This window comes from Macrotis lagotis, chromosome 4 (assembly GCF_037893015.1).
Source record: "Macrotis lagotis isolate mMagLag1 chromosome 4, bilby.v1.9.chrom.fasta, whole genome shotgun sequence".
NCBI lineage: Eukaryota > Metazoa > Chordata > Mammalia > Peramelemorphia > Peramelidae > Macrotis > Macrotis lagotis.
Window position 1 is genome coordinate 43327580 of NC_133661.1, and position 14460 is coordinate 43342039.

At 32.1% G+C, this 14460-nt stretch overlaps 1 pseudogene; it reads left to right on the forward strand.

Moving 5' to 3' along the window:
* Positions 1 to 3194: 3194 nt before the first annotated feature.
* Positions 3195 to 14460, forward strand: part of LOC141523074 (cytochrome P450 2C23-like) — a 30553-nt pseudogene continuing 19287 nt past the window's right edge.

Consider the following 14460-nt stretch of genomic DNA (forward strand, 5'->3'; position numbering starts at 1 on the left):
GTCCAAGTCAGTAACAAACTGTACACAAAAGGAAAATTGATATAATATGATGACTTTGAGTCTTCTGATAGTTACAGAGCTTGGGGCTTCCACTTTGTTGAATGTGGAGACAATAAGTCTCTGAATAGTGCAGCACTCTGTGACACACATGGTCTTTGTCAGTCTTCTATATCTTCTTTCAATATCAGAGGATATGGGGCGGCTAGGTGGCGCAGTGGATAAAGCACCGGCCCTGGAGTCAGGAGTACCTGGGTTCAAATTTGGTCTCAGACATTTAATAATTACCTAGCTGTGTGGCCTTGGGCAAGCCACTTAACCCCATTTGCCTTGCAAAAACCTAAAAAATAAATAAATGAATAAATAAATGAATGAATGAATGTCAGAGGATATTAAATGCCAATGTTCCCTCCAATGGTGCATCCATGAAGTTTTGTTGCATTTAGGCAAATGTAAGATAGTGTTGGTGCCTTCCTTCATTACAACAACAACAAAAAAATGGTTCTATAAATCTTCAGGAAAAAAATAAATTGATATGTTTTCTACTTCCTCAAACTTTAATATAATGCAACAGATTTTTTTTCTAAAACTAAATTCCAGAAGGCATACTTCAATATTGACTAAGATGTAGTAGGCTTCTGCTAAATGTCTTATTTGTTAGGACACTGAGAAGTGGGGGTAAGTTACTGAAATAACCCCAACTCCCAAGAGAGCTCCTCTGCAATCATAAAATGTAATCATTTTACATCTCCAAAATCCTTAATCTTGAAACCTCCAAAACATATTAAAATGTATTAAGCAGACAAACAAGAAAAAAAAACCTTTTCATTTATTTGATTATTTAGCTTTCTGTAATCCCAACATAGCTCTAGCTGAAATGACCTAGAAAATGCAACTTGCAGGTATTCTGTTTCCTTTTTAACCTAATCTCTGTTTTAAAGACTAAATTGGCAGTTAGTTCTGCTTACTAAGCCAAATAGTTTAGTCTTTGGGGGAAGTACTTCAAGCATGAAACTTCATTAAGCACCCTCAGTATCCTAACCTTTTTGGCTATAGCTTTTAAGCATTTTTTCTGGGTACTTACATTTTCCCCTTAGAAATCTTTCAAGTTTGCAGAGTCTACAGTCACTCAATATGACACAAGTAAGATTTTTTTCTGAGAATTTTACAAAGAAACAAAAAGAGAAGTAAAATGATAAGATAAATACATACTTTCTAGTCTTCTTATCTTTTCCAGAATGAAAAAACTCTTCTTTGTGCCAAGTTTGGGACCAATTTGATTTTTCATATGTTTTAGCATAACCTGAGACTTCTATATTTTATTCATCTACTCCACACCTACATGGGAAATCACAGGTCAACAAGAATCTTTTCTAAGGCAGTGTTATTTTTAACAGTGAACTTTTTCCTGCTCCATGCCTAAGGAACTTTTATCAACTAGGGGTGGGCATTCATCAATATTTTGCTATTACCAGAACCCATAATTTACTTGAAGTGAGAAATTGTTTTCCAGTCTTCAGGGTGGGAACAAAACTAACCTCATTTTTCCATAAATGAAATAAATCTCCCCCAACTTTCAGGGTTGGGGTAAGTTTTCCCCAGTGGTTTGTAGGTAAACGTCACCCTTCCCCAACCTTCAGGGTTGTGACAAACCTTCCTTACAAGGGTGGAGGTAAAATATACCTTAGCATCGAATTTGAAATTGAGGAAAGTCCATCTGCCACATAAATTCTATTTGTAAAACATTAACCAAAGTACTAAATGGATTTTTTTTTCTGGACAGCTGCTGTCCCCAGAGACGGAGTCCTGACTTAACCTTGTTTGACTAGCCAAATACTGGAACAGTTAGAATTTGAAACAACTGAGGAAGAAAAGTGGCAGGCTTCTGAGAAAGTTGGTAGATAAGACAGTGCATGCCAATTCCTTAGGAATCTGGACCAGACCAGACTCCCTCAGCTTGGCACTAGACCCTGAACACGGGGGAGAATAGATTCATAACTGAATAAAAAGAAAACTGAATTAGTTCTAGAATTGAGGCACAAGATGGAATTAGTGTGGTTCACTCAATTCCCACAATTCCTTCAATTGTTTCCCTTATTCCTATATCCTTCCACTGTCTCTCCCACCCCCTGGTTATTCTTCACTCTGGGATTTATTGCTTTAGATAAATAAACAAAGAAAAAATAACAAATTTTGAATAAATGGTGGTGAGAATAACTTTGTATGTCTCATTTCCCCTTCTGATAAATGACTAGAAGCAGGATAAATGAAACTTTATGTATTTGTAAGCAAAAGTCTCACTTTGCAGTTCTAGATCTTCATTTACTAACAGTGTTATATGGAACCAGATACTTCTGCTCTTTGGGTTTAAGTTTGGACTAGATCATGTCTAAGATCACTTTCAGATCTAAATCTATGATCCTATAATCCTATGACCACCAAGGTATCTTACACCTCTAGATACTGGAGAATTCTTTATATAACTGCCTCAGGGTTAAAGTTCTGAAATTACATAACAGATAAATTAATCCCAGTAAAATATTAAGGACATTAAACTTGAGTCCTCTGAAGATAATTTTTACTCCTTGTGATTTGAATTTCTAATTCAAGATTACAATCTGTTGGCCAAAGGTCTGTTTTGAAGTTTGGAAACATACTTGATGGATTTGGTTCTGGTCAATCTAATAATAAGGAATAAAGATAATAAGAGAAATAATTAGTGTTTTCCCATAAGAAGCTTCACAAAGAATCCTCCAGGGTCATTGGCTCTTACTCTCACATTTCGGTAGAAAATTTCTATTCTACACTTACATTTTGTTCTTGGAATTTTGCAATATAATCTCTTTTCAGATGAGTGAATGAGAATGTAAAGGAGGTTTTCTGCCATCTAGAACAGACAACCTTAACCAAAGAGAAAATGTAGAGCAAGTGCAAAGAACAAGGACCAAGTTAGAAAAAATAAATTGTCTTAAATCCACTATATTCCCTATCCTTTTCATCACTAACTCCTTTCAATTAGCATTCAGGATATGACAGGGGGTAGATTCCAGAACGGTTGCCAGAGTACTGCTATTATTTCCTTGTAGGACTAAATACTGTTTATTGGCTACTTACCTTCACTCTCACTTGAAAATAAATGAATTTGACATTTTAAGCTCAAGCTTTGGATTTATTCTAGTGGTGGCCAGATTGCTGCAATGGAGCCCTGGGGATTCATCACTCTCACCCTTGTGATTTGTGCATCTTTCTTGGTCTTTTTATCACTGAAGGGAAAAGGAAAGAACTTTCCTCCTGGCCCGACTCCTCTCCCCATCTTTGGGAATATGCTGCAACTAAATAAGAAGGACCTCCCCATGTCTCTCTGCAAGGTAAGGGATTGAATCTTGTTGTTGGACTACATCAAATGGAATATTCATTACAAAGTCCTCTAGTAAAGGCTGCTCATAACTGATACTAGAACATTTGAGCAATGTAAACAAAGCTCCCATAAAAGATCTCATAATATAAAGAGAGTAAATGGTGGCATGATGACGGGAGCACTAGGGCCAGATTCTGAATGGTGTTGCCTTAAAAATCAAGTCAAACATTTCTTAAAGTTGTAGAGAAAACTGAGTATTGACTATATACATATGTATTTATGTATATGTATATGTGTATATATTTATAAGTATAGTCATGGTTATATTTAAGTTTTTGTGACAACATACAAGTTTTTCCAAAAATAAGCTTCAATTAAAAATTATTTCCAGAGATAAAAGCAAAATGGGAGAAATGGGGGGAAAAAGAGGTTAGCATTGACAATATTATTAACCACACTGGGAAATACAGATATTAATAATTTAAATATTGTGGATATGGATATTAATATTAATTTTCTTTTCAAATATACTTTAAAAAGTTGCAATTATTTTATTGTATTGGGTGAACATTTTCCCATTGGAATAGCATGTTTAATTTCACTAGGTAAGTAATTCTTGGCTACAATTCTTTATCCTTTACCTTGTGAAATATAATGTTCAATGACCTCTGCGTCTTTGCTGTTGCAGCTGCTATGTCTTGTACAATCCTAATTGCAACTCACCAATATCTGAATTATTTCTTTCTGTCCACTTGTAGTAGGTATTCTTGGGTCTGTAGTTCTATAATTTGACAGTAATGTTCCTTGCAGTTTTTATTTCAAGAACTCTTTCCTAAAACAATTGGAAAATATTTTCAATGTCTATTGTACTCTGAAGATTTAGGATATCAGGGCAGGTTTTCCTTGCTAGCTTCTTGAAAGATGCTATCCAAGTCTTTCTTTTGATTATGGCTTCTAGCTAGTCCAAAGCTTTTTAAATTATCACTCCTGAATTGATTTCTCAAGTCAGTTGTTTTTCCAGGGAAATATTTTACATTTTCTTCTATTTTTTTCATTATTCTTTTTAGATTCAGGATGTCTCATAGGGTCATTTGTTTCCACATGCTCAATTCAACTTGTTAAGGAATTAAATTCTTCAGGTATTATTTTTACCTCCTTCTCCATTTGGATAATTCTACTGAAAAGTTTTTTGACTCATTTTATTTCACTTTTCAATTACATGCAAAGGTACTGTTCAACATTCATCTTCTTTTTAAACTATTGAATTCCACATTTTTCTAGTTCCCTCTCTTTTCTTCTTTCTCCATAGGACCGTGAGTAGGCTGATATAGGTTATACAAGTACAATCATGTAAAACATATTTCAATATTAGTCATGTTGTGAATGAAGAATCAGAACTAAAGGGGAAAATGAGAAAAAAAAAACATAAAACCAGTTTAAAGAAAGGAAAATAGTATACTCTGATCTGCATCCAGACTCCATAGTTTTCTCTCTGGATGTGAATCACAAGTCTTTTAGAATTATCCTTGATCCATGAACTGCTGAGAAGAACTGCATCCATCATAGTTGATTATCATACAATGTTATCGTTGTGTTCAATTTTCCCTGGTTCTCCTCACATCACTCAGCATTAGTTCACACAATTCTTTACAGATTTTTTTGGAGTCTGCCCATTAATGATTTCATACAGAAAAATAATACTCCATCTTACATATGCGCACACACACACACACACACACACACACACTCATATATATATATATATATATATATATATATATATATATATATATATATGTGTGTGTATATATGGTTCAATCATTCTCCAATTGATGATTATTCCCTCAAATTTCCAATTCTTTGCCACTTCAAAAAGAAATGCCATGAATGTTTCTATAATTGTGGATCTTTTTCCATGTTTTATGATTTCTTTGAGATATAAACCTAGTAGTGTTATTCCTGGATCTAAAGGTATACAGTTTTATTGGGCTCTGGTAAGTTCCAAATTGCTTTCTAGAATGGTTGAATCAGTTAATAGCTCCACCAATGCATTAACATTTCAGAGTTCCCACCTCGTCTTCAAAATTTATCATTTTTCTCTTTTCTCATTTTAGTCAATGTTATGGGTGTGAGGTGGTACTTCAAAGATGCTTTAATTTGAATTTATCTAATTAATAATTATTTAGATCATTTTTCATATGATTCTAGATGGCTTTCATTTTCTATATCTGAAAACTTCCTATTCATAAACAAATCATTTGTCAATAGAATTATTTATACTCTTATAATTTGACTCAGTTCTCTATCATTTTAGAAATTAATCCTTTATCAGCACTAACTCTGAAAATCATTTCACATTTTTGCATTCCTTCTAATCATTGTTGGATTTGTTTTATTTTGCAAAAGATTCTTAATTTAAAATATTAAAATTTATAAAATTTGCAATTTATAATGTGCTTTATATTTTCTTCACTCATAAACTCTTCCGTACTCCATTGATCTGGCAAAAAAGACTATTCCCTGTTATCCTCATTGACTTAAAATATCACACTTTATATCTAAATCTTGTACCCATTTGGACCATATATTGAAATAGAGCATGAGGTGTTAGTCTATGTCTAGTTTCTGCCATATTCTTTACCAGTTCTCCTAGGAGATGTCAAATAATGATTTCTTATCCCAGAAGCTATAGTCTTATAAGTTTATCAAACATTAGGTTGTTATAGTTATTTACTACTACTTCTTTTGTATCTAATCTAATGCACTGATCATTTCTTTTTCTATTTCTTAGCCAGTACCAGGCAGTTTTGATGGTCGCCACTTTATAATTTAGTTTCAGATATGATTTAGCTAGGTCATCTTTCTTTGCATTTTTCCATTAATTTCATGGATATTCTTGAACTTTTATTCCTTTAAATGAATTTTCTTACTATTTTTTTCTAGCTCTGTAAAATAGTTTGGGGGACTTTGATGCTATGTCACTGAACATTTAATTTAATTTAGTTAAAATTGTCATTTTTTTATTTTATTAGCTTGCACTACTCCTGAACAATTGGCATTTTTCCAATTGTTTAGTTGTGATATTGTTTGTGTGAAAAGGTGTCTTGCAATTATGTTCATATAGTTTCTAGGTTTCTCTTAGCAGGTAGTATTTTACTTCTTCTACAAGTACTTCAAATATAATTTCTCTTTCTCTCTCTTGCTTTTGAACTTTGTTGTTCATATATAAATATTTTGATGGTTTGCGTAGGTTTCTTTTAAACCCTGCTACTTTGCTGAATATGTTATCTCAAGCATCGTTTTCATTGATTTTCTAGGGTTCTCTAAATATACCATTATATCATCTGCAAGGAGTAAGAGTTTTGTTTCCTCACTGCCTAATCTAATTCTTTCATTTTGTTCTTCTCTAATTGTTAAAACTGACATTTTGAAATTATTGAATAATTGTGGTGATATTGGGCAACTTTGTTTCATCTCAGATATTGCTGCAAATGCATATAGTTTATCCACATTATGATGCTTGCTCTTGGTTTTAGATTGATACTGCTTATCATTTTAATGAAAACTCCATTTATTCCTATGCTTTCAAGTGTTTTTTTTTTTAGTTTTTGGATCCTTACAAGTTAATGGGATTAAGTGACTTGCCCAAGGTTACACAGCTAAGTAAGTATTAAGTGTATGAAGCTGGATTTGAACTCAGGTCCTCCTGACACCATGCCTGGTGCTCTATCCACTGCACCACCTAGCTGCCCTATCTCTAGCATTCTTAATAGAAACAGATGCTATATTTTGTTTGATTTTTTCAGCATCTGTGATATGATTTCTGCTAATTTTATTATTGATATGGTTAATTAAGCTAATTGTTTTCCTAATGTTATCCGATCATAGTGAATTGTCCTAATGATAACTTGCTGTAATCTCTCTGTTCAATTTTTATTAAAAATTTTGAATCAATAGTCATTAGGTAGATTTGTCTACATTTTTGTCTGTTTTAGTTTTTCTTGGTTTAAGCAGCAGTAAAATGCTGGTTTCATAAAAGGAATTTAGTAGGACTTCTATTTCATTTTTTTCAAATAGTTTATATAGAATTGCAATTAATTATTCTTTAAATGTTTGGAAAAGTTATTTGTAAAATCTTCTGGACCCAAGAAATTCTTCCCTAAATTCATTGTTAGTTTGTCAGTTTTTATTCTGAATTGGGTTTATTTATGTATTAATGTTCCTCTTTCATCAATCTGGGAAGTTTATAGTTTTTTGTAAATATCCATCCATTTCACTGAAATCATCAGATTTCTTGTCAAATAGTTTATTAAAATACTTCTTAATTATTACTTTAATTTCCTCCTCATTGATGATGATTTCATGATAATTTAGTCTTTCTTTTTTTTAAAATTCAATTAATCAGATTAATTATCTGTTATATTGGTTTTCATAAAACAAAATCTTAGTTTTATTAGTTCAATAGTTTACTTTTACTTTTGTGAATTTCTCCTTTAATTTTCACAATTTCTAATTATGTACTTAATTGGGGGGGCTATATTTTGCCCTTTGCCAAACTTTTTTTATTTGCATGTCCAATCGATCAATCTCCTTTTTCTCTAATTTATTCATGTAAGCATTTGGCTACATTCCACAGGTTTTAATATGATATCTCATCATTATCATTGTCTTGGATGAAACTGTTGATTATTTCTATGATTTGAATCATTCTTTGATATTAGGTTTTTGAAGTTCCAATAAATTTTTCATCTATCTTTCCATGCTCCTCTATTACATGTGTTTTTATTGCATCATGATCTGAAAAGGATACATTTAACAGTTCTGTCTTTCTGCACTTGACTATGAGGTTTTAATATCCTTATAAAAGGTCAATTTTTGTGTAGGTGACATCTCTAAAAATCTATTATAGCTAACCTTTTAAAAATTCTATTCATTTAACTTTCTTTTTATTTTGTTGTTAAATGGAGGTTGAGGTCCTGCACTGATATATTTTTGCTATCTATGTCTTTCTGTTACTCCTTTAAATTTTCTTCTATAAGAATGTGGATACTATATCACTTGGGGCATATATGTTTAATATTGACATTGCTTAATTGCTAATCTTTTAGGAAGATGTGGTTTCCTTCTTTATCCCTTTTAACTATACACTTTTGATTTTCCTTTTTCTGAGATTAAGATTACTATTCCTGTATTTTAGTACTTCAACTGAAATATAATATATTCTCCTCCAACCTTTTCCCTTTACCTTGTGTGCTTGTATGCTTTGAATGTGTTTCTGGTTTTTAATACACTGCTATCCACTTCCATTTTATGGGAGAGGTCCTCCCATTCTCATTAAGAGTTATGATTACTAACTCTTTATTTCTCCAGTACAATTTTCTCTGCCCTCCATTTGCACTTTTCTCTCTTTGTTCTCTGTATAACTTCTAATCAATGTTTTGCTTCCAGCTATTATCCCCCCCAACTGTCCTCCCTTTTTCAGACCTCTTCCTTTTTTTCTTTTCCCTTGACCCTTTTGCTCTTTTCTTTATCTTTAAATTTTCCTCTCTCTTTATCACCCTTTCCTTCATTTTTTTTCCCTTCTCCTCTGATTCCATTTAGGGTAGAGCACATTTCTAAACTCAATTGTGGGTGCAAATTATTTTTTCTCTTTTAGCAAAATCAAAAGTGAGATTTACTCAGTTCTCACATCTTCTCTTTTCTTCTACTAAAATGGATCCTTTATACCTCTTCATGAGGTGTTATTTATCCAGTAATGTCTCTACCTTCTTTGCCTAGCCTATGCTTATTTTTAATTGTTTCATATGTTATGTATCCACACTCTATTAAAGTATACTCTTTTCGACTGTTCTGATAAAAATATAGCTTTTAAGAGCCATAAGCATCCTTACATCATTATTAATTTCTACTTACAACCTCATTCCAAGTATAATTTCTTCAACTGTGCCAATAGAAATACAGTGCTTAGTATCTAAAGATTTGATCACAATACAGTCAATTTATGCCCACATCCTAAGTCTAGGTACTGTCTGTTCAACTGCCTAAAAAATTTAATTCTCAAGAGTTAAAAGTGTTTTCTTTCATAGGGATATCAATAGTTTAGTCTTATTGAATGACATTTCTTTCACTTTCCTTTTAATTTTTACATATCTCTTGAATTTTGCATTTGAAGATCAAATTGTCATCTTTTTTATTTATCAGATAAGCTAGAAAGTCCTCTCTTTCATTGTAAATCTTACTGTTCTCCTGAAGTGATATGCTGAATTGTGGAGGGTATTGAGTCTTGGTTATAACCAAAACTCCTTTGTTTTTTGGAATATCATATTGCAGACCTTTGGATCCTTTAATGTTGAAGTTGATAAGTCTGGAATAATATTGACTGTGACTTCCTGGTATTTAAATTGCTTCTTTTTGGATGCAAATACTAGTTTCTCCTTTAGCTGAGAATTCAGAAATTTTACTACAATGTCCCTTTGGATTTTGTATTATGGGATCATATTTTCTGGTGTAGATCATTAGATTCTTTCAAGCACTATTTTATCTTCTTGTTCAAGGATATTAGGGCAATTTTCCATGATAATTTCCTGAAAGATGTTGCCTAGGTTCTTTTACTGATCATGGCTTTCAGGTAAACCAATAATTTTTAAATCATTTGTCTTGGATTTATTTTCCAATTAGACCATATTGCCTAAGAGTGACTATACATTTTTCTTCTGTTTTACAGCCTTTCGGTTTTGTTTGATGGAATTTTGGTGTCTCATTAAGAATTTAGTTTCCATTTCTTCGATTTTAGTTTATAGGGTTTTATATACTTCAGTTAGCTTTTGTGCTTCCTTTTCCATTATGTTAATTTTATTGTTAGATTGGTTTCTTTCCTTTTTTCAGGTGGTCAACTTTACTTTTAAAAATATTGTTTTCTGGGGCAGCTAGGTGGCATTTTGGATAGAGTAGCTGCCCTGGAGTCAGGAGGACCTGAGTTCAAATTTCACCTCAGACACTTAATAATTCCCTGGCTATGTGACCTTGGGCAAGTCACTTAACCCCATTGCCTTAAATAAATACTTTTTTTTGAGAAGATATTGTTTCTTCATTCAATTTTCAATAATTCTCTTGCATGAATCTCATTTCTTTCTTTAATTTTTCTTGTGCCTCTCCTTTGATTTTTAAAATCCTTTTTTGAACTCTTCCTAAGAAGTCTTTTTAAATTTGAGATCAATTCATTGAACCTCTTTGATGATTTACTATTAGGCATTTTGCCTTGTTTTGTTTTTAAAGATGAGAATTTTATCATCTCTATCAGAACAGGAATTTTCTGTGGTTAAAGCTCTTTTTTTTGTCTTGGGGGGGATTTTTGTTTGTTTGTTTTTGCTTATTTTGATAGTTGAGTCTTGCTCCTAGTGCACAGAGTATATAATTCCATGCGTTCAGTGTTATAGTTCAGGTGTCTGCCTAGTTTTTGCAATATTCTTTTCCAGTTTTCCCAACAGTTTTTGTCAATGAGCCCTCATTCTAGAAGCTACATTTTGGGTTTATCAAGCAGTAGATTATTTTATTCATTTATGACTGTTTCTTTTGTACCTAATGTATTCCACTGATTTACTTCTCTATGTCTTCGTCAGTAACTAGCAGTTTTGAGACTCCTACTTTATAATATAGTTTTAGATATGGCTTGGGTAAGCTACCTTCCTTTGCAATGTTTTTTAATTAATTTCCTATATATATATATTATTTACCTTTTCTTACTGCAGATGAATTTTGTTATCATATTTTTCTCTCTGTAAAATATTTTTTAGTAGTTTGATTACTATGGCACTGAATAAGCAATTTTAATTTGGGTAGAGTTGTCATTGTTATTTTATTAGCTTGGTCTACCTATGAGCAGTTTGCCTTTTCCCTATTGTTTACATCTGACTTTATTTGTGTGAAAAATGTTTTGTAATTCTGTTTTTCTTGGGAGATAAATTCCCAATTATGTGCTTTTTTAAATGTCTTTTGCTATTGGATTTCGTTGGCCATTAATTCTTTGTATATAGTTCAGCATTTATTAAATTGAATGTCTTCCTCTCTTGTGAGCAAAATATTCATGATATATTAACATGAGTAAGTCTAAACTCTCTTTTCCCCTTTACTAATCTCCTTGTCATTGAAGTTTCCAAAAATTGTGTTCTTATGCTTTCAATAGACTTGATAGCTTCTTCATGGACTCAGTAATTTATTATCTGCAACAAGAAATAGTAGCTTGCAATTACTTATTGGTGCTATTTTTTCTTATTAAAATGAGGATAATCAAGTCTTCCATTAAATCCCTTTCTTAATGCCTTTGGAAATACAGTGAATTCAACTCTTCCAACTTCTTGTATTGATTCTCAAAAAGAACCAGTGAAACATTCATTTGCTCATTTAAAAAAAATGTTAACAACCTTATGGCACAGTTCTAATAGTGCAATAAACTAGACAAATATTTGATATTGAGAATCAATTAATATTCAATATAGAATTAAATCTACCTTAAACCCCTATTTTCCACAGGAGGAAAATATGAAACCTGGGATGGCTCCATAAATTTATCCAAGCTACACAGCAACAGAATTTGGATTAAAATCAGGGACTTCTGCCTTCTAAGACAGTACTATTTCTATTTTTATAATTCGATAATTAAAAGGAAAAATAATTCATCTAACACTCATTATGTTCCAAAGACTCTTAAAACTATAGAAATTAAAAAAAGAATCCAGAAATTTCTTTCTCTCAAGTAGTTAAATTTGTATTTAGTTTACTCAAAATACATAGAAGGTACATTTGTTGACCAAACAGAAGGGGCTAGTGATTCAAAGGATTCATCTTTAGAGTAGTAGTCCAGGGTCCTGAGGGTATGTTGGCAGGTCAAATGGGAATGACTGAGGATAGGCTAATGTAGTGGTGCTCATGAGAAGTCCAAAAGATCCTCTGTTTTGTTGGTCAGATATTAGTTGATGACTTTATTGTTGTTCAGTAGGCATACGAAGTCTTCTTCACCTGGTCAAATGCCAGTAAGTTGGAGGGATCTCTCCTATCACTGGGCAAAGAAGATATGGTTTGAAAGTTGGAGAGGGGCAGAAACTCTGGGTTTTCCCCTTCATGGCAGTATTAGCAGGAAGTTTCCAGATAGGAAACGGTGAAAGACAGAAAACATTAGTTTGCAGGTTAAAATGGTGGAAGGGATAGCTTCTCCTGGGATATTCAAATAGCATCTAATTCCTTAGTAGATTCATGATTTCTTTAGTGTGAGTGCTCCATCTCTTTTTATAGTTTATTAATCACCCATATCACCATTCAAAATAATTCCTTGATAAGATTTCTCATAAATCCAGCTGCTGGAACAATGGATAGAAAACTAGTCCTTGATGCATGAAGACATGTTTAAATATAATTTCATACATTTCCTAATTCTATGATGCTGAGCAAGTCATTCAATTTTTATTTGCCTTAGTTTCCTCATTTACAAAATAGGCATAAAAATACCACCTCCCTCCCAAAGTAGTTGTGAAAGTAAAATAGCATATTAATTGTAAAGAGCTTGGGAAAGATGGTAGCACATAGTAAGAGCTAACAAAATGTGAGTTATTACTATAATGCTACTCCTGCAAATGGTATATTTGTGTGTATATATATATATATATATATATATATGTATATATATGCTATATTTGTATATGTATATATAAACTGTATATTTGTATATATATATTTGTATATGTATATATATATATATATATATATATAAACTGCTATAATGCTAATCCTACAAAGGCACTTGAGAACTTACTATTTTTATATTTTATATAGAAATCTATTATTTAAATATATATTTATACACTAAATAGTTAAATTTATATGTAAAATTATTTATAAGTATATAGTTTATATATAAATAAAATATATAAATTTATAATTTTGAAGAATTCAGTCTTAAGAAACCACCAAATCAAACAGAATGGTAATTGTAAAAAAATAACAGAGCAATCCTTCTACTAAAACCTATATATAGCTGCAAAACAGTAAAAATATTAATAGACACTATGTAATGTACAAATGGATATCTGTATCCAAATCTATCTATATCTAACTATATATATATATGCTCACCTATTCAACAAATATAGCCAATGTAGTCTAAATTTTAGCATGTGATGTGAATACTCAGAAATATCCATTTTTAAGTTGAACATTGGTCTTTAATTTGTTTCATGTATTCATTTTCCCAGCTACCTGAAAAGTATGGTCCTGTATTTACTGTGTAATTTGGATCTCATCCAGTGGTGATTCTACATGGGTTCAAGGTACTAAAGGAGTCTCTGGTTGATCAAGGAGACATTTTTGGAGATAGGGGAAAACTACCAATATTTGATGACATTTACGAAGGACATGGTAAGTTTCAGATTCTTCAAGAAAAAATAGTAGAGGGGCAGCTAGGAGGCACAGTGGATAGAACAATGACCGTGGAGTCAGAAGTACCTGACTTCAAATCTGGCCTCAGACATTTAATAATTACCTAGCTTGTGTGGCCTTGGGCAAGCCATTTAACCCCATTTGCTTTGCAAAAAAAGAAAAAAAATAGTACATGGGAAAACCAAAGTAAGAAGAACAAATTAACAATGATCACTTCCCTAGTTATAAACAATGACAAAATAAAAATTCTGCTTTAAGCAAAATAATATTGTTATCCTCATAATTGCTTCTTTATTTTCATAGGAATTACTGTCAGTCATGGAGAAAGGTGGAAACAAATGCGCAGATTTTCCCTGATGACACTGAGGAACTTTGGGATGGGAAAAAGGAGCATTGAAGAACATGTTCAGGAGGAAGCTCAGTTTCTTTTGGAGGAGATGAGAAAAACAAATAGTTGGTTTTCATTGATTCTTTTTTGGACATATGGATACTATATAATAACTCATCACCAGGAGTGAATCTCTCTGGGTTTGAAATCACTTTTTTGTACTATCCATCTTCGTAACCAGGTGCAACACTTTGGGAAGGAAGTGGATCATATTTTTCCTGATTCTTCTCCTGTTTCATAAGATCTTATGGTTATGGCAGATATGGCATAGTTCAGTATTGATGAAAAT